General features: G+C 37.8%; 1 long non-coding RNA gene across 2 annotated transcripts in view; it reads right to left on the minus strand.

Moving 5' to 3' along the window:
• Positions 1 to 22,056, minus strand: part of LOC108527819 (uncharacterized) — a 140,438-nt gene that overhangs the window by 111,819 nt on the left and 6,563 nt on the right. For both annotated transcript variants that reach the window (XR_001884940.1, XR_001884942.1), the window contains exon 2: positions 18,723 to 18,799. This is a non-coding gene — a long non-coding RNA (uncharacterized LOC108527819). The remainder of the gene's footprint in view (positions 1 to 18,722; positions 18,800 to 22,056) is intronic.

The raw sequence follows: 22,056 nt of genomic DNA on the forward strand, positions 1-22,056 counted from the left end.
ACCTCTTGCATAAAAGTCACAAGAGTTATAATACCCTCCTGTATTTACTATCAACCAGTCCCTCTAAATGACATTGTCAAACATTGTAACTCTCTGTTGTGCAAAGAAGCACTATTTATAAATTATACAACATCGTATAGAACTGTAGGAATTTGTGTGTGTGTGTGTGTGTGTGTGTGTGTGTGTGTGTGTGTGTGTGTGAGAGACGGAGTCTCGCTCTGTCGCCCAGAGTGCAGTGGTGCGATCTTGGCTTCCTGCAAGCTGTGACTCCTGGGTTCACACCATTCTCCTGCCTCAGCCTCCCAAGTAGCTGGGACTACAGGTGCCCACCACCACGCCCGGCAAATTTTTTGTACTTTTAGTACAGATGGGGTTTCACTGTGTTAGCCGGGATGGTCTTGATCTCCTGACCTCATGATCCACCCACCTCAGCCTCCCAAAGTGCTGGGATTACAGGCCTGAGCCACTGCGCCCGGCCAGGAAATTAAATTTTTTAATGTTTTCTCATTTCATAATCTTAGCACAAGATCCCAGGATGGGGATAAGAGAATCAGAGGTCTTATTTGACTCTGCCTCCAACAAGCTGTGTGGCCTGCAAAAAGTCACTTAAATTCCCTGCAAACCAGTTTTGTCTTTTACCAAACCGGAAAAAAAAATCAGATGTTCTACCTGCCTGGTAGAGTTATTGTAAACACTTAACACATTTTTACAAAATAACTAACTGAATAAGTAGTTTAAGAGAGTAATTTTTTCAAAGAAGGAAAACACTTGGCCATTGCAGTTATCAACAACAAAAATGGTAGGGTGTGAATACTGTACTGACACTCAGCCAATAGGTCAGAAAATAGATGAGATTAGAATATAGGTAGAAGACATGCAGAATATATGCATCCTATATTTTCATAGACTGTATTTTTTAGAGCACCTTTAGAATTACAAGAAACTGAATGGCAAGTATAGAGAGTTTCTGTTTATCCCCTGCCTCCACATACTCACAGCCTTCCCCATTTTCAGGATCCCACACCAAAGTGGTTACAATCAATGAACCTATCAGTGATACATCATTACCACACAAAGTCCATAGTTTATATTCCGTTTTTACTCTTGGCATTGTACATTCTAAGGGTTTTGACTAATGCATCATGGGCGTATCTACCACCATAGTATCATAAAGAATCATCTCATTGCCCTAAAAATTATGTGATCTGCCTACTTATCCCTCCCTCCCCAGTAACCCCTGGCAACCACTAATATTTTTACTTTCTTCATAGTTTTGCCTCTTAAAGAATGTCATATAGTTGGAATCATATAGTATGGAGGCTTTTCAGACTAGCTTCTTTAAGCAATGTGTATTTAAGGTTCCTCCATATGCTTTCATAGCTTGACAGCTAATTTCTTTTTAGTACTGAAAAACAATATTATCTTAACATGTTACAGTTTATCCATTCACCTACTGGAGAACATCTTGGTTGATACTAAGTTTTGGCAATTATTAATAATGTGGCCATAAGCATCCATGTGCAGATTTTTATGTACACATATTTTAACCTATTTGGATATATGCCAAAAAAAGTGTGATTACTAGATCATTGGTAAAAGTATGTTTAGTTTTGTAAGAAACTGTCAAATTTGCTTCCAAAATGACTGTATTATTTTGCATTTCCTCAGCAATGAATGAGAGTTCCTGTTGTTCCATATCCTTGCTAAGTGGTGTTGCTAATGTTTTGGATTTTCATCGTTGTAATAGTATATAATGGTATCTCATTGTTTTAATTGGCAATTCTAGGATGACATGTAATGTTGAACATCTTTTTACATGTTTATTTATTATCTGTATATATTCATTATTAAGTTGTCTGCTCAGATCTCTTCCTCATTTTCAAATATGGTTGCTTTTTTTTTTTTTTCCTTTTCAACTTTTGTTTCAGATTCAGGGTGTCCATGTGCAGGTCTGTTACAAAGGTATATTGCATGAGTTGAAATCTGGGGTATGATTTAACCTGTCACCCAGGTAGTGAACATAGTAACCAATAGGTAGTTTTTCAGCCCTTGTCCCCTGCCTCTCTCCTCCCTCTAGTAGTCTCCATTGTCTGTTGTTCCAATCTTCTTTTTCATTTTTTATTTTATTGTTTTTTTTTTTGAGACAGAGTCTCGCACTGTTTTCCGGACTGGAGTGCAATGGCGCAATCTCGGCTCACTGCAACCTCTGCCTCCTGGGTTCTCGCAATTCTCCTACCTCAGCCTCCCGAGTAGCTGGGATTTACAGGCACACGCCACCACACCTGGCTAATTTTTTTGTATTTTTAGTAGAGACACAGTTTCACTATGTTGGCCAGCCTGGTCTCAAACTCCTGACCTCGTGATCCACCCTCCTCGACCTTCCAAAATGTTAGGATTACAGGCGTGAGCCACAGTGCCCAGCCTGTTGTTCCAATGTTTATGCCTACGTGTACCCCATGTTTAGCTCCCATTTACAAGTGCAAACATGCGATATCTGTTTTCCGTTTTTGCATTAGTTCACTTAGGATAAGGACCTTCAGCTGCATCCCCATTGTTGCTAAGGATATTTGTTCTTTCTTATGACTGTATAGTATTCCACGGTGTATATGTACCACATTTTCTTTATTTGTTCTACTGTTGATGGGAACTTGGATTGATTCCATGTTTTTGCTATTGTGAATGGTGCTGTGACAAACATTTGAGAGCATAAGTCCTTTTGGTAGAAGGACTTGTTTTCTTTTGAGTGTATACCCAGTAATGGGGTTGCTGAGTCAAATGGTAGTTGAAGCCTTAGTTTTTTGAGAAATCTCCAAACTCCTCTCCACAATGCTAATTTACATTCCCAACAACAGTGCATAAATGTCCTTTTTCTCAGAAACCTCATCAACATCTGCTTTTTTTTTTAATTTTTTAACAAAGCCATTTTGACTGGTGTCTCATTATGGATTTGATTTGCATTTCTCTGATTAGTGATGATAAAAAAGTCTTATATGCTTGTTGGTTGTTACACACTTTCTTTTGAGAAGTGTCTGTTCATAACCTTTGCCCACTTTTAAATGGGGTTGTTTTATGCTTGTAAATTAAAGTTGCTTATAGATTCTGGATATTAGACCTTTGTCAAATGCAGAGTTTGCAAATATTTCCCTATTCTTTAGGTTGTCTGTTTAATCCCTTGATAGTCTCTCGCTGTGCAGAAGCTCCTTAATTAGTTAGTCTCCACTTATCAATTTTTGTTTTTGTCACAATTCCTTTTGAGGACATAGTCATAAATTATTTGCCAAGGCCAATGTACAAAACGGTATTTCCTAGGTTTCCTTCTAGGAATTTTATAGCGTGAGGTCTTACATTTAAGGCTTTAATCCATTTTTATTTAATTTTTCTATATGGTGAAGTGGGGTCCAGTTTCATTCCTCTGCATATAATCAGTTGTCCCAGTACTATTTATTGAATATGCAGTCACTGCCCTATTGCTTATTTTTGTCAAGTTGGTAGAAGATCAGATGATTGTAGGTGTACAGCTTGATTTCTGGTTCTATATTGTCTCATTGGCCTATGAGTCTGTTTTCATACCAGCTCATGCTGCTTTGGTTACTGCAGCCTTGTAGTATAGTTTGAAGTCAGGTAACGTGATGCCTCCGACTTTGTACTTTTTGCTTAGAATTGCTTTGGCTATTAGGGTTCTTTTTTATTTCATATGAATTTTAGAACAGATTTTTTTCTAATTTGCTGAAAAATAATTTGGTGGTTTGATAGAAATAGCATAGACTCTAGAAGTTACTTTGAGCAACATGGCCATTTTAATGCTATTGATTCTTTCAATTTGTGAGCATGTAATATTTTTCATTTATTTGAGTTGTCTCTGATTTATTTCAGCGGTGTTTTGTACTTCTCCTTGTAGAGATATTTCACCTCCTTGATTATATGCATTCCTTGGTATTTTATTCTCTTTGTGGCTATTTTAACTGGGATTGAATTATTGATTTGGCTTTCAGCTTAAACGTTATTAGTGTATAGAAATGATACTGATTTTTACATACTGATTTTGTATCCTGAAACTTTACTGAACTTTATCAGGTCTAGGAGCCTTTTGACAGAGTCTTTAGGGTTTGCGGGGTATAGAATCATGTCATCAGCAAAGAAAGATAACTTGACTTATTTTCTTATTTGGATGTGTTTTATTTCTTTTTCTTGCCTGATTGCTCTGGCTAGGACTTCCAGTACTATGTTAAACAGGAGTGTTGAAAGTGGGCATCCTGGTCTTGTCCCATTTCTCAATGTATGTAATATGGATTGCTGTGTCCACACCCAAATCTCATCCCGAGTTGTAGTTCCCATAATCCCCATGTGTGGTGGGAGGGACCCAGTGGAGGGAAATTCAATCATGGGGGAAGTTTCCCCCATCCTATTCTCGTAAGTTCTCACAATATATGATGGTTTTATAAGAGGCTTCCACCTTTGCTCAGTTCTCATTCTTCTCCTTCCTACCATCATGTGAAGAAGGACATGTTTGCTTCTCCATCTGCCATCATAAGTTTCCTGAGGCCTCCCCAGCTCTGCAGAATGGTGAGTCAATAAAACCTCTTTCCTTTATAATTACCCAGTATCTGGTGTTTCTTCATAGCAGTGGGAGAATGGACTAATACAGAAAATTGGTACCAGGTAGTAGGGTGCTGCTGTAAAGACATCCAAAACTGTGGAAGCAACTTTGGAACTGGGTAACAGGTAGAGGTTGGTACAGTTTGGAGGGCTCAGAAGAAGACAGTAAGATGTGGGAAAGCTTGGAATTTCCTAGAGGCTTGTTGAATGGCTTTGATCAAAATGCTGATAGGGATGCAGATGATGTCAAGGCTGAGGTGGTCTCAGATGGAGATGAGGAACTTACTGGGAACTGGAATAAAGGTGATCCTTGCTATGTTTCAGCAAAAAGACTGGCAGCATTTTATCTTTACCCTAGAGACTTGTGGAACCTTGAACTTGAGAGAGATGATTTAGGGTATCTGGAGGAAGAAATTTTCAAGCAGCAAAGCATTCAAGACGTGATTTGGATGCTGTTAAAAGCATTCAGTTTTATGCATTCACAAAGATATGGTTTGGAACTGGAACTTAAGTTTAAAAGGAAACCACAGCATAAAGGTTTGGAAAATTTGCAGCCTGACAATGCAATAGAAAATAAAAACTCATTTTCTGGGGAGAAATTTAAGCCAGCTGCAGAAATTTGCATAAGTAAGAAGATGCTGAATGTTAATCACCAAGATTATTAGGAAAATGTCCCTAATAGCATGTCAGAGACCTTCACAGCAGCCCCTTCCATCACAGGCCTGGGATGTGGAGGGCAAAATGGTTTTATGAGCCGAGCTCAGGGCCCCCCTGCTCAGTGTTGCCTTGAGACATGGTGCCCTTCCTCCCAGTGCTTCAGCTCTAGCAGTGGCTAAGAGTGGTCAATGTAAATATACAAAACTATAATACTAAACACAAAATGATAAACCTCCTAGAAGATAATATAAGGGAAAATACAGACCTTGGATTTGATGACTTTTTAGCTATAATGCCAAAGGCATGATCCACAAGAGAAATAATAAGTTGAACTTTATTAAAATTAAAACTTTATGGTCTACAAAACACATTTTCAAGAGAATAACATTATCTATCTATCTGTCTATCTATCTATCTTGTACCTTTCTATATGCCTTCTCTATACGTGTTCCCTGAGATATATACATGTATATGTGTGTGTATATATACACACGTATATATATGTGTATATATATATGTGTCTGTTTATATATGTGTGTATATATATGTATACAGACACACACACCTATACACATACTCTTAAAACTCAACAGTAAGAAAACAAACCCAGCCCTGAACAGCTCCTAACGAAGGGGTGAGTGAAGTCACTGCAGGGCAACCCACTCTTGCCAGGGACCTCTGGAATCCTAGCTACATGACCCTGAGAGGCATTCTCATTTTATTCATGCAGCAACTTTAGTCAAAGAAGTTAGGTAACCTGCCCAATGCCTCACAGGTAGTAGAATTTCAATTCTAGTGGTAACAATTTAGTTCCAGGCCTGATTGGTTCTAAAAGCCAAAGAATCAGAAGAGAGAAAGAAAATAGATTGAATGAGCTCCTTTCAGAGGAAATGAAATTATCCAAAGTCCAGAGGGGAAAAATGAAGTTACGACACCGAAGTAGATGAAGGGCAAAAGAAAGGATTTTGACAAACCCAGAATAGGAGGCAATCAAGAAAAACCATGAGAAACAAACAAAAGACTAGGCATAGAAGAAATTTTTTTAAAGATTTGTAAATAAGGGAAAAAGAAAAGGGGGAAATTGAACCTCAATGTGCATGAGTTAAACATTCCTGAAGAGAAAACACACATGACAGTAAAGTAACATCAGGACACGGAAGAACAAATTCCTTAGGAATTCAAGATAAGCATTTTAGAAAAAGGAGAAGGGAATAAAATTGACATGTTCCATGTGTTCTTGGAAACACAAATGCAATGTAAATAAGTGATATGTGGCTATATGAAAATACCTATAAAATGTGCTTAAACTAATAGGAGGGCTCATTCTCCACCACATAAAGCCTTTGGGCTTATGTTAGGTTAGTGTGGCAACAACTAACATGAGCAGTGAGTATCATTCTGGATCTCTGAAGTCCTCAGGGTTTTGTTTCTGACAGTGACTCGGTGTGGACAAAGCTAACTGTGGAGTAAGACAGACCTAGTTTTCATCCTGATCCATCATTTCCTCATGTGCCTTCAGGCAAGACTCAGAATCTTTGTCAGAGTCTGTTTTCTCACCCATAAAACAACAGCCTTTTTGCTGGGTTCTGGCAACATTAAATGAGATAATGTATGTCGTGTTTTGCCATGTGCTCAATAAACAGTCACTATAACTACTAACGGCCTCACGTTCGAACTACAAGGACTTGATATTTCAAATGGAGGGACTGTAACCAAGAGGAGAGATAGCTGTCTTCGAGACTTGTGACCTGTGAAATTACCGGATCCTGGGAGACACAGCTGTACAAAATCCTGTAAGCCTCATCATTCAGAGAATCCAAGTCTCTTTCCCAAAAAGTGGAATGGGTACTGAGTAGGCCTGGCTCTTCTTTAAAAAGTGAACGCGAAAACTGTGTTTAAGTGGAAAACGGACAATCCCTCTCCCACTCACACACCACAGCAACTTTATTCTTCTAATAATAGCCTAAGCAAACTGATTGCAAATCAAAACTGCTATGAGAAAATTCCAGCTTCTCCCTGAAGCTCTGCTTAACTGCATTTAGGGTCACAAATATTTTTCCTACTAACGCTATAATCTAGCAGTTCACTGACATTTACAGTCTGAACTTTCTCATTTCCTCTTGGTTTTCAGGGGAGTAATATGCAGGAACATGCTGCTTGATTTAAAATTTTAGCAGTAAGGTGATACATACTGATCTTTCTCCCCTTCTTGGATTTTTCTGTACTTGGTTGACTCACAGCCCTGTGGGAGCTCAATGAATAAATGGGCTAAATTCTCTCCTCCTCACCATCCATCTTAAAAATATCCTAGTGCTAACTGGGGTACTTAAGATGGAACATTAACTCTTTCAGGCCACCAGGGGCTTCTCTGAAGACTCAAGAGGTTAAATATAACGAGAAACAAAACCGGTCATGCAACTTTTTGCCTACTTTGAAAGGCAAAGTTTGCTCATATGTACCTCTTTTTAAAAGAATTCAACTATATTATTTAATACCACTGCAAACCGTAACACCATCCTGTGTTTCCAACTAGTACAAAATTCAGAATTTTTCGAAGTTTGAATTCTACCTCAAAGCGGCCTACATACAAGTTCCAGATTAAACTTCTTAACATATAACTATTGTTATGGATCTGCTCACCACTCACAGAGTAATATGTAAATCCCTCCAAGTGGCCTATAATGTCTTTCAAAATTTAATTCTCTTTTTTAGCCCTACCTTCAATTAAAAACTAGTCAAGGCCTCTGACTCTCCTGAGGTGGAGCTGAGTAGGTTAGAGGTTCAAGGAAAAGAATTCAACCTTACACGGCTGGTGCTATACAGGCTCCATTTGAAAGCTCCCTTTGCATGGGATCTCCTGGCTTTTCGGAAGAACCTTCCACAGAGTGCCTAATGGTAGCATCCCAGACATGAACCAGGCCCCTTCTTTATGTGGATACTTAAGGTTCTGTCCTCAGCTTCTGGAATTCAGGCAGTTTATCCCACCTAGAGGAACTCTCTCTCATGGTTTATTGCTGTTCCAGGCAGTCCTCTTGGACCAGGTACTCCTTAAAATAACCCTTGGCCCACTCACACACCCACCTAGCCCATGGGAATTTCACACACATTACTCACTCCCAGGCAGTACCAGCCTAGCTGGCTGTTTAAGCTGAAACCCCAGGAGACACACATTAAGGGAAACACGTGTCCCTCTTAAAGCACCCCAACCCACCTGAAGATGGAAAAGACCATTCTCCTTTTCCTTGTTGATGGAATAGGAGTGGGAAATGGAAAGCTCAAAGATGATTACAATGGAAAAATGTTTTCCCTTACCCAATTATTTAATTTCTCTTCCAAACCTCAGATCCTACTATTTGATAGATGGTCATTGGAAAAAATGCTTTCTTAAACTTTTAGCATGTTGTGTATAGCTTCATGGCAACTCCATTTAGAATGTTGGTGACTTGGCCTGTAATGTAATATTCCAGTCCTTTAGGGCTCTCAGGCAAAAAAAGAGACCAAGAAATCACATTTGAATACATGCTATATTAGACTGAGTGTTTGTTCAACACTTTCTGCATTTTCTTTTTTCTTTACTTTGATTATTTTGTCATCTCCCTAAAACCTTTAAACCACTCCCAAAGGCACATGTTAGAACACACTCTCCCCACCTATATATTGAGGAGAGCTCTGTTTTAGAAACTCTGATGGTGTTCATACTCTCCCTCATGGTCTAATGATTTCTAGGAGTCTAGTGATTTGTAAAGTTGTTGTACCTTTTTATGGATCATAAGCTTCTTGAAGAAAGGACTGTTTGTTCACATCTATCTCAGTGAACTCTGCAGCTCAATAAATGCACTGCAAACTTTTTTTTAAATTTCTAAAATGTTCGACTTCCTATAAGACCTATCATAAGATTCAGCAATTACACTCCTAGGTATCTACTGAAGAGAAATGAAGATATGTGTTCACACAAAGAGTTGCATATGAATGTTCATAGCAACATTATTGATAAGAGCCCAAAATTGGAAACAACACAAATGTGCATCAACTTGTGAATAAACAAAATGTAGGACATCCATACAATGGAATACTATTCAGCAATAATGAAGAAACAACGCACTGATACATGCTACAATACAGATGAACCTTTAAAACATTAGCAAAGTGAAAAAAGCCAGACACAAAAGATGACATATTATATGATTCCATTTATATTAAATATGCAGAAAAACCAAAACTACAGAGATAGAAAGTAAACTAGTGGTTACCTGGGTTCAGGGTAGGAATGGGGATTAACTGCAAATGGGCATGAAGGATACTGCAGGAGTGACGAAAATGTTCTAAAACTGGATTATAGAGATGGATGCACAACTCAGTAAACTTACTAAAAATCATTGCTTGTACACTTAAAATTAGTGAATTTACAATACGTAAATTATAATAAAGTTCTTTTTTAAAGCCTATAGAATTTGGAGTATTTTGGTTTTTTGATGTCAGCTTTTCATAGGTGTTAATGCTGCTGAAGCCCTGAACAGTTCAAAAGAGAAGAGAACAGGGCCTCTGGGCCTACGCCTTGCTCACAGAGTCATAAACAAACATATTGCTTCCATTTCAAAAGTCAGAATTCTTAAAATTTCACATGAGGTCAGATCACAGTTAGATTGAGTGCAGCTGCAATGCACCAATGGTTTTCTGGCAGTGAAAAGAGCTGATGGTCTCCCCAAGTGTCTGGCTTAATAATAAAAAGTGACTTAGGCACTGAGCATTAAAATTTCCTCATAACCTGAAAATCTTGTCACTGTGGGATTTAAAATCCTAAATTGGATCATCGTAGCAAAGTAATTTAGAAATCAATCAGCTTCATGTGTAGAAAATGAAAACTGTGGGATCAATGTTTCCCCTAGATATTTAAAATAAAATCATACTTTTAAAATGGTATATACTTTGGCTCTGGTAAATATATATTTCATGTAAGAAAATAGATACAATTCATTTGTCACTAGAGGAGATCTGAAAGTTCCATGCAAGGCTTGAAATGTTGTGTGTTGTTTTTAAGTGTAACATTTCTAATTATTTTAACTAGTTATATTTTTAAATAATTTTGCTATTTCCATTGTTATGCAACTATCTGTAGAAAAGCATCTAAATGCATTTGAGTGAACTGTGATTTGGTCTCCATAGAATTTTCACTAAGTATCCATTTATGAGTTCATATTATAATGGTAGTAATTTATACTTCTGAATTCCCAGGGTTTAAATTATTTATAAAGCAAAAACTAAACATTGTAAAATTATCACTACTCAAAAGAATATAGACAACATTTTTAATTGTATCCAATGCAAACGCTGTCCATTGAGTAATAATTACATACTCAACACAATAATAAAATGTATCAAAATCCTCAAATATCCACAGCTATATCACTTCATAGCCACACTAGGTGGGAGGTTTAGTGTTTTGCACCTCCAGAAGGCATCAGGATTTAAACCTCAGGCTCAGTCAATTTCAGAAAGGAGGAATGTATAGCAGGAAGTTCTAACAGAAAGTTCATCTTCCTATTTAACTATGCTGAGCTCAAGGAAACAACAACCAGCAGCCAACCCACCCAGGTTTTAACACACTAATCCAATAATTATTTGTTGGGCATCTACTGTGTGGTGATACCACCGTCATTGTTCTCATGAGGTTACACTGTAGTGGTGAGAACAGATTTATAAATTAAAATAATCACAAGTTATGAAAATTCTATAATGGAAACAAACATAAACTGAGAATAATGAAGGCAAGTGGTTAACAGTAATGACAGTAGGAACTAATTCTGCATAGTGCAAATAGTGGTACCATTGGAATAGTGACAGCGTATGTCTGTCTCCAGACAGAAAAAGCCTGAGGCAGGAAGTAGCTTGGCATTTTCAAAGAACTCAGAACTTTGCTAGAGAAAATAGTGAAGCAATGAGTCTGACAACTTAAGCTGAAGAGATAGATGCAGAACTTGAAGAACTTTACGCAGAGTTTGAATTGTATTCTAGGTCAAGGACTCACATAATATGATTCATATTGTGAGAACATTTTTCCTCTGGCTTGAGAATGAATTGATGAGATTGAGAATGGCAGAAGGCTGACCAGTTAGGAGACTGGAAGGAAGACATTATAGTGGATTTAACTAAAATGGAATCAAGAAAGAACAACTAAAGTAGATAGATTAGAGAAAGAGGGAATATAAACAGCTATATATTTGGACTTAAAATTCACAGTATTTACAGATAAATTGGATACTGTGGATAAAGGAGAAGAAAGAATAGCATAGCATGCTCTACCCAGATCACCTTGGATTCCTTTTAACCATTGTGTGTGCACCTCCACCTCCTCTTTGGTGAATCTCTGCTTCCGTTAGCCAATACTTATGATTTCTTTGGAGGACTGCTCTTGAGCTACTGGAGCCACTTGGCTCACAACAGAGAGAGCTCAGAATCTGGGGATGCACATTCCCTTGGAAGTTTTTCACCAATGATTAGTGAGTATAGCAGTATGAAAGCTCCCACTAGGGTCAAGACAACTTGGAGATTTAAACTGGAGTCTTGAGTTTCCCTGAGAGATCTGGTGGAATCCACATTTTATGGGAAATTTTCCTGAGATCTCATTCTTGCTGGACATCTTCTTCTCCCTGTTCTGTTTCCATAACTTCCTTACCAGTCTCCCATGATTCTTTCCTTAGTAAATCATTTGCAAGGAATCCTGTTACAGGACCCGCTTCTAGGGAACCTAACCCAAGACAGGAAGTCAATTACTCATAAATTCATAACTTTACAGATGAATACTGGGGTGATGGGAGAGTTTGTAATCAATAGTAGTATTTTAAATGATCAATCACCTTAATGTAAATTCTCTTGCTCCAACTTCCTTTTCACTGACCTCTTATACCTTAAACTTCCTTATGTCTCTCTCCTCTATTATATTTTCCTGATAAAGCTCTAACCCTAGATAAATCCCAGTGCCTGCCTATTCCACATCTGCACCTGCAGTGATCATAACTGAAGAAAATCACATGAGCATGCTGACTGGTCTCACACAGGGTTTATGGCCACTTATCTCAAGCAGTCCTTTCCCAAGGTCAAGAAATGCTATTAATAGTATAGTTCTATATCCCATTATCCCAAGATTTTAGAAAAACATTTTACATCTTTTCTTCCCTTCTGAAACCTCTAACACTTCCTCCTCCCATCCCCCACCATTCTGAAGGTATTGTTTCCTATTTCACTCAGAAAGCACAAATAGTCAGAAGAGAATATTCTCATGGCTGTATCTGAAGGCCTTTGCACTTGTTCCTCTGCCTGAAACTCTTTACCTGGGTATGTTCATACATCACTCTCTCACTTCCTTCATGTCTCTAACGTCACCATATTCATGAGACCTTCTCTGATCACGCTTGTTGATTTCTTTTGAACCAGAGCTCTTATTATCATTAGGAATATGATATATTTGTTTTTATATGTTCTATTTCTCTTTCTCCTTCCTCTGAGCTCCACAAGTTTAAGAGTGTGTGCGTGTGTGTTTTCCACTGCTTTGTCTTCAGGACCTAGAAAAGAATCTGACACAAAACGGACTTTCAATCATTATTTGCGGAATGAATGAATGTTAAAGACACCCTGAGACAGCCAACTCTCCAACCAAAGAATCAGGTCCATTGTGCAACTCCATTTTCTATAGTAGGTGAGCACTCTTATTATTTAACTACATTATTATTATTATTGCAATTACTTTCCAGTTTGAGTATTTTCTCTTTAGCTCTGTATTCCAGTTTCATAAGTGGCACTGGACATTTAAATTTCAAGTACAGTCTTGCCTATTTAAATAATCTATAGTTATTTAATATATATATAGTACGATATAAACATTATATTGTATAATAGCTGTTATACTGTATTTTATTTGTATTATTTTATTGTTATATTGTTATTTTATCGTTTGGTGTTGGCTTTTACAAATATTTTCTGTTCAATAACTGCAAACTCTGTGTTTTCCATCAACAACATTTTAGCCAAATGCCTATCACTTTGAAAAACTAGAAAGAAGTCCTGACAAGGAAGATAAGTATATTCTATTTAGTACCAAATATACCTTCTACAATTACAAAATAACTATTTTGTCAGGTCTATGTAACACAACTGGAGGCACCTTTCATGGTCAGTTTGCTACATTTTGGCTCTTCAGAATTCCGTCTTGAAGAGCTCCTCACCCTTCTTTAAACAGGTAAACTTAAAACACACAGGCAGACACACAGGGACTTGTAGAGACGTACTGAACCAGGTATTAAACCTGTCTAGCAGGTTAGCAGAAGCAAAGAAAGGTTAAAATTATGCCACAGGCACATAAAACACTTTTAACATTTGCTGTCCTAAAATACTCAGTTTAGGCATCCCACTATATCTGTGTGAAGTATCAGCCTTTATTGATTATTTGGAGGAATGTTCTGGAAAGTGGATAAATTATTTTCCATGTTGGTTCACTTTGCCTCCATAAGTCATCAATCTAAAAACAGAAATAAGAAGAACCACTCCATGTAAAAACAGAATTACTTGCCCCAGAATTGGGACATTCATTTTAAAAGTGGGAAAGTTACAGAGGTGTTAGAGATCTGTCCAATAGATACTGAAGCCAGTCAATAGCAGAATTGGGCAAGAACACAGCTCAGGTAAACTCCTTCTACATTCCAGTATTTCTCAATCATATTCTCCAGGTCTGCAAGTTTTTTGTTATGAAATTTTCTGTCTTAAGAAACTGAAGCAGTGTTTTACTAACTTGTCTATAATTTGTAAAAAATATTACTACAGAATAAAAGTTTTAACTTTATAACTGAGATAATTCAACATGAGAGCAATTGTCAGATGTAAAGCAATCAAAGAATATTCCTCAAGATTCAAGAAATTGCATGTTGGATCACACTATGGGACACTATTCTCTCCCTTCACTCACAAGTTGATTAGTAAGTGTCTTTAATCATTCCATGCCATGAGTCCTGTCCCACTGCCCCCAGCTCACATCCTCCATGAATAGAGGCTTTCCTACTGCCTCTTTTTCTTCAACAGTTACCCTGAGTAAGGGCTTGGCACATAGCTCACAAAAAGGTGTCTTAAAGGAAACTAAAACCCTGTAGGAGATTTGTAAAATCTTTCCCTTCCAATTCAATAAGCATTATGCACTGTGTACCACGTGCAGTGTAATTTCTTAGGACTGCAAAACTCATGATTATAATAATTAACATTCTGGCATGAGAGCACTTACAACCTAGAAGGGGAAACAGACAAGAAAAGTTCTAATATGACACTGGCTGCAACATGTGTTGTCATTGCAATTGCAGCTCAGATGTTAGAAACTGATTACCTGGCTAACATTCAAACTGTTTGGTGTTTCTTTTATTTTCCATTTTTATCTGTTTTTAAGATCAGTAAATGATATAAAATACCAATAGTAGAAACGTTTTCAAATGTTTACATTTTAATCTTCTACATAAAAGTAAATTTCAAGATCTTCACAGTGTCTGAAACACATTAGGCAGGTGTTCAATTATGTGTTTAATGAATAAATAACTGAATGTGATACAAAATTCGAGATTTGTCAAACTGCATGCCTGGAAGCTGATTTTGACTTAAGGATAATCAAGAACTGAATAGCTTTAATAAATTCTAGATTCTCGGTTTCAGGGATTAAAGAAGGGAGTAGCAATGGGGTAGAACACAAATTGATTACTTCTCAGAGGAAGATGCACTGGGCTGTCACTCAGTCAATCTGTGTAAGCCCTGGAAAGTCCTTCCTACCACTTTCTGATTACCTGGAGATATCTATTAGTCAGGAAACTAGTGGGGCTCCCTTCTTTTGGAAGCAGTACAGGATACAGCCCTTACTGAGCCTGCTGATCTTCTGAAAAAAATTATTGCTGCCTCTGTGTGACAGTGTTCTTACACAGAGAAGAAAAAGAGCATTGAAGCAGCAGTGTAAGAATGATGTCCACACAACAGCCAAAGTTCTTAGCTAAGCTTGCTTGTTGTTGTTCTCACTGAAGACTCGCTAAAACCAAAACAGGCCTTGAATAATGACAACATACAAATCAATTTTTTATCCTTAATGTATTTTGTTAAGAAAATATAAATTTGAAACTTAATAGTCAAATTTATTTTAAGCATGTGATAAGGAGACGTGGGATTAGTAATTTCAAAAAACCAATAGAATTGGTTGAAAATTCAACCCCCTCTTTGTTTTCATACAGCGGTTTTCAAATTTGTATAAGACATTTATCACTAAACCTTTGCATTTAATGAATACCATTATATAGATAAAATTAATTTTGTATGTCAAAGATGCAATAATGAAGAGCTACGTTTCAAACATGACTTTGAATTTACCTAAGGTAAATCCATTATTTCACCCTCCAATTACTAGATAATTGACTTTTTAGCCATGGTATAATTGATATCTTCATAAAATACTTTCCATTAACCAATTTTAGAATAAAGCTACTGTAATACTTCTATACAGGATTTGATTTTCTCACTTAAATGCCTTTTCAGCTGCAAAATGCCTTTGCTTTCAGAGCACCTCTGTTTCATGAACTGTTACAAAGTAAAAAGTTTTTATGTAAACATTCTCTTGCTTAACCTTTCCCTGATACTGACATCAATGATTACCCCACTGAAAAATTACATCAAATGTTTGCATTTGAGAAGTCAATTTTCCCCCACAGATTGGAGAGGAGAGGAGGAATTTACAGTTGGGAGGTGAAAGGTAGAGTGGGATTTGCTGAGAATACTCTAGGATAATATTATCAGTAGAAATAGGAAATTGCTTTTCACCATTATTACAGACACATCCTACAAAATCCTGAATCATCAGGAACACAAAGTAAAGGGGGTCAATTGTGGTGATGATTCTAGTTATCACTGCTGGTTAGAAAGAAGTACTTTCACATGTATTTTTATACAATTAAGGACTGAGTTTATTTTTAAATGTTGGAGAAGGTGGCTTACTATCAGCCCACACAGTTTAGTCTTGATGAATCTTAATCAAGTTTTCCTCGCAAGACAGCGTGGGCTTTGCAATTCTTTTTGACTACTCAAATAGATGAGTGGCCTAAAGAAAAGCAGGAATAGGCGCAAACAGAAGACCTGCATGCCACAGTGGTGGCATATGGCTTTTAAATAAGGGCAGTATCTTGGAAGTAACTAAGCACACGGCAGAGACTGGTGAAGTCTGAATTGACGGACAGCACATAGCAAGGGTAGATGTCTTCCTGCCCTGGTATGGCTTGGGTGTCACAGGGAGAGATATGCAAGGCTGTTTTCTAAACTCCCACTGAAAAGATAGATACCTGGTCCTCCCGTTCTAAGCAAGAGCTCAAAATGAAAAGGAAAACAACCTCAGTTCTCATATTAAATTTGAGTTATGGTGCCACAGAGAAGCTGATATTTCCAGGAAGAGTTATAACAGCAGCAAAAATGGCCATTTGCTTCTAACTTTGAAAGAGTGACAGCCCACCAGGGTCTCAGTATGGCCCACCTACCTGCAGCTCTCAGCTTTTTGCACAAAATAGCAGCTTCTCACCATTCTGTGACTTTTAACAAAAAAAGTGCAGTCTTGAAGAGGTTTCTTGGTGTAACATTAGCAGTTAATCAGATAATTGCTAAACCTCTTGCCAATAGCCTGCAGCCATTCACTGTTCTGAATAATAAGTGGATTATTAATTTCTTCATTCTGGCCCTGAGCCCCTGCTTCTGCTCCCGTGGCTGCTTCTCGAATCCCTGCTGTGTCAGCAGCCCCACTCAGATGCTTGGGCTTTCTATCTTTCACATAAACCAGGATGCAAATTGTTGCTTGTAGACCCCACAGGTAAATCCCTTCTAGCATTTAGAATGCAGAGATTGTGAACTCCTTTTTTTCCTCTAGGAAGTTTGCTTTCAATTGTCCCAGGTTATCAGAATCAGACCCCAGTAGAAGAAGACAGCTGATACTGTCCATTTCTACAAAAATCATGGTTGTTTGTCATGAAAGAGGCAGCCCAATTTGCATAGTGTCTGGGTTGCAGTAAGGTTGCTTCCTCATTTCACTTTGAATCCCTTAATTGAGCAGCTATTGATGATAAGAATTGCAATAGATGCTAGAGGAGATACAAAATAAGATAGAGATCCTTGTGCTGCAGATATTACTGTCTTGTAGAGGGAAGGGATCCCTACATAACTAAAATATAAGCAAAAATTAGATAAATGCAAAAGAGAGTAAAGAAAACTGTACTATAAGAAACTCTGAGAAGGGGAATTCACAGCCTGTTGAGGCACGCAGCAACAGTGTCATGCAAAGGGTTGTGTTTGAAGCCAGGAGACAAGTAGCATGGACTGGACAGGAAAGATGAGAAAGATACTCTAGGGAGACAGGAGAACTGACATAAACTGAAGCCTTCCATGGGTTGAAGCACTAATTGAGTTTTTTGTGTGTACTAGGCAGTGTACTGGTCTCTGGAGATACAAGGATAAATCAGCCACAGTCCCAGCCTTACTGAAGAGACAGACAATGAGGTAATTATTATAGTACCACGTGATACATACCAAAGAAATAGGCTCAAAGCAGAGGAGTATTTTTGACTAATGCATGGAAAGGAAGAGAAAATGAGCATGGAAAAATAATGTAGGGTCATAGTGAAAGGCCACAAACGCCAGGGAATAATAACTCAGGAGCAGGATGTGGAATTGAGAAAAGAAATAAATACTTCACAAGGAGATTCAGTGGGGGTTGATGGTGAAGGAGAACAAGAGAAAAATTCTAAGGTGTCTTCGAAGTTTCTTCAAGATAACTTTTGTAAAACTAAGCCCTAAATGGTACTCTTCAAAAATATTAGGAGTTATTCTTAAGATTTCCCAAATTAAGCAAAAGAGGGGCAGAAGGATGGAGAATAATTCTTATATGAAAAACTATAGCTGGAAGTCAAGCAATTAACTTACTTATATGTAGAGCTAAAAAATAGTTTCGAAATGTATTAAATCACTTCTTCATGTTTCAACTAACAATATAAACTCAAAAGCGGGTAAATGGCTTTTCCAGAGTTACACAGTTGAGAATTGCTAAGACTAGATCCTAGAACAATTTCCGATTCCAATTCAGGGCCCATCCTTGTCATGGTTCTATTGTGCAATTTGATCTTACGTAAGGGTGACAACCAAGACCTCTGCACCAAAAGCAGTATTCTGGCTTCTTTGGCAATCATCCTAGCAGTCTGGCTGCCATCTATCTGTTCTCCTTTTCTCCAGTCTTAACCCACTTCACCAGGCTACTAAAGTGATCTTTCTGAATAATAATCTGATCACATAATTCCCCTTCAGAAAGTCCTTTAGTAGACCTTTAATCTATATTGAATCAAGTCCAAACGGGCTGGCCAGTGCCCAGCCCCAGTGATCACACCCCCAACCCACACTTTACTCTACTAGACCGCTCATATTCATACCTGATTTAATTAGCAAACATCCCAGAACAGTCCATGTCTTTATGGCTTTGCTGAGACTGTGTTCTCTGCTTGGACTCCTTTTACAAATAGAAAACAGACATAGGAGAGAGTTAGAGGTTCTCTGATAAAGAGCTGTACTGAATATAGCAGAACACAGAAGAGGGAGTAGCTTTTTTCTACTTGTCATGGTTAGGAAATGTTTCCTACGAACAGTCTGAGAGTCTTAGTGACGATTAGGTGTTTGACAGATGAATAAAATGGGCTTAGGATTTATAGCTGCTTTTGCACTCTAATGGCAGATTAGTTGTGATATAGAATACATGGCCTGCAAAGCCAAAAATATTATCTGCCCCTTTACAGAAAAGGTTTGCCAATCACTTTCTAGACTGTAAGCTCCTTGAGGTCAGAGACAATTTATTTTCTATACTTCTAACTTTAGTGTTTAGCATATAATAGATACTCAACAAATGTTATTTGAATACATGAATCTTTATAAAATGGAAATACTTTGCATATTTTACAGGTAAAAAGGCAAAGAGGCAAATGGAAAATTTTAAAGAAAGTCTCTTCAAAAATGTTTACATTGAAAAAATATACTTACATTAGCTGGGTCAGCTCTTTCAATTAATATGGAACCTTAACTATCTGCAGTAATTAATTTTCCCCGGCTCTGTACAGCTGAGATTTTGCTTATCAGTGTTAGCATTGAATTTTTATGGAAGGACTCAAGTGCAAAGGTTCAATGAATATGAGGTAGAAAAGTCCCCAAAGATGGCAAACTCTCTGCACCTGTTTTCATAGCCAGCAGTGCCAGAATTGAGTAAGAAGAGTCAAAAGCTCTCCACAATCAAAGACCTCAGGAGAAGCCACCCACCTCATGGATGACATACTCTGCCTGCATATCTGATCATTTGTCTGAATGTCTCTAATGCAATGGCCAGCCCTGTACAGCCTGGAGCATGAATTTATCAAAAGGAAATTGGTTCCTAAATGTAAAACTCAATACATCAAAATCTACTAGGCAGACCAGAGAGAGACAGAAAGTAGATTTAATATTGCATTTGGCCATTATAGCCTCAATCCATCTGCCATCATTTACCTGAAGGCCTTCAGGGCAGCAGACGTGATAAGCAAAACTTTATTCCCCTGATGAATTTTTCAGGGCCACCCTTAATATTGAAGCTTTCAAGATGAGGAATGATTACATTTGACTGGTCCTCAAAGAGCCTTGTCACTAAACAGTCAGCATCTATGGGCAGGACTGCTGGAAAGGACTTTCAACCTGGTGCAAGCCATTCAGTCAACAAAATGTATTGGGCCAGAAGTCTAAGTTAGGCATTCCAGGATATAAAAGATAGTATGGTAATAGTCCTTGCTCTTGGATAATCCATATAGGAAATGGAGAAAACAGATATAGAAGAAAAATATAGGGAAAGTCATATAGCCTAAGAATGAGTACAGATGAAAACAGATGAAGGAATTGCAGGTATCAGAGCTCTGGGGAGGAGGATAGGGTTATTTAGAACATTCTCCATGAAGAAGACAGAGTTTAAAGGGTCATTTGAAAATGGCAAAGGTTAGTAGAGAAGAATGCAAGGAGGAAACTACAAATTGATGAGCCTAGTCTGAAATCTATGGCAGGGGGTAATAAGATGAAAGTGGTGAGATGTGGGCAGTTAATTAATTGCAAACAGCCCTTGAATCATGACACGAGAAGCACAAACTTTATAATAAGAATGTCTTACAGTTAAAGCAATGCTACCTTGCAAATTATTTTCACATGCATTATTTTCTCACAATAACCTTCTTCCTATAGATTGAAATCCTCCCTTACTGTTCCTCCCCCAGTACACCTCATCCTCAGAACTTCATCCACCTAACCTTCAAATACATGCTGAAGTGTCACCACTTCTGGGAAATAGTTTCCTGATTCCCAGACTAGATCAGATCCCCATCTTCCCACAATTTATTCTCAGAATACCATGTAAAATTCCCAAGGAAGACAATCCAGGGATGGGATGGTGGCTTTGTTTCCCAAATTTCCCAGGGACTCAGGCCCTCTCTGATCTTTTGCTCTACTATGCCTTAAGGAATTTCCCTCATTCTCTTGATCCAAAATGAAGCTCTGACCATTGTCCACATTCCAATCAGCAGGACAGAGGGAAGGGACTAAAACTAGAGACAAACGATATCCATCAGGTATCTAGAAACTGCCACATGTATTTTCCTATTTATCCTGTTGATCAGAACTTAGTTACATGATCACACTTCACTGCCAAAAAAAGAAAAAAAGGTTGGCTGATGTTTTCTGCATACAGCTTCAAATTCTCTTATGTGGATGATGAGAAAAACAAATATTAGGCAACAATTAGTAGTCTATTCCACAAGGCCAACACTTGACAAGCAGATTTCACTTGATGGCAAATCTATATTCCCATATTCTTTCATTGGTCCATTTGCTTCAGTGGGTTATAGTATCTTGTCCAGAAAAGAGTTGAATTTAGTTTGCTCACCTAGGTATCCAAAGCATCTAGAACAGTGTCCGGTTTTTTTGTTTTGGTTTTTGGGTTTTTTTCAGACTAGCTTACAAAAAAAAAAGTTTGTTGAATCAATGTTGGTAACAGGTCATACGCCAATTTTACAGAAGAAAATGTTGAGTATCCTTTATTCTTCAGGTTTGTGAAAGTAACGGATATAAAAGAACGAATAAAGTCATTTTGTGATGGTGAAAGAAGCACTTCTGAATTTTAACTTAGTGCTATCTTTCAGACACTACACTACTCTCTAAATTGTATGTGATTGATCATGTACAAAATGTGACTTCCCAGTAATTTCTTCATCTGAATAAGAGAAAGCACTGCACAATAAAGGAATGCTTTTCTGAGTGTGGGAAATGGTGCAGAGGGTGTGGAATGGGGAGATGAGACCAACTCCTGGAATCCTCAAGTCATACTAATAAAATCACAAGGTTATATGATCCCTTAGAAGACATCTAACCCAATAACCACCATGAGAATCACCTGAGAAAAATGTTAAATCACCCTTACTCTCTAAGCCCTAAAGCCTAGTGAATCATCATCTTCAAACATGCGTCTAAGTAAAAATTTCCAAAGATGTCTGCTTCAGACTGGCTATTAGTGTCCCCCACAAAATTCATATGTTGAAATTGTAACCACCAAGGTGATGGCATTAGGAGGTGGGGCTTTCAGGAGGTAAGCAGGTCATGAGTGAAAAGCCCTCACAAATAAAATTAGTGCCCTCATAAAAGGGACTTCAGAAAGCTCCTTTAACCCTTTTGTCTCATGAGGACATGGCAAAAAAAAAAAAAAAAAAA

This window comes from Rhinopithecus bieti, unplaced genomic scaffold (assembly GCF_001698545.2).
Source record: "Rhinopithecus bieti isolate Rb0 unplaced genomic scaffold, ASM169854v2 scaffold_2572, whole genome shotgun sequence".
Taxonomy (NCBI): Eukaryota; Metazoa; Chordata; class Mammalia; order Primates; family Cercopithecidae; genus Rhinopithecus; species Rhinopithecus bieti.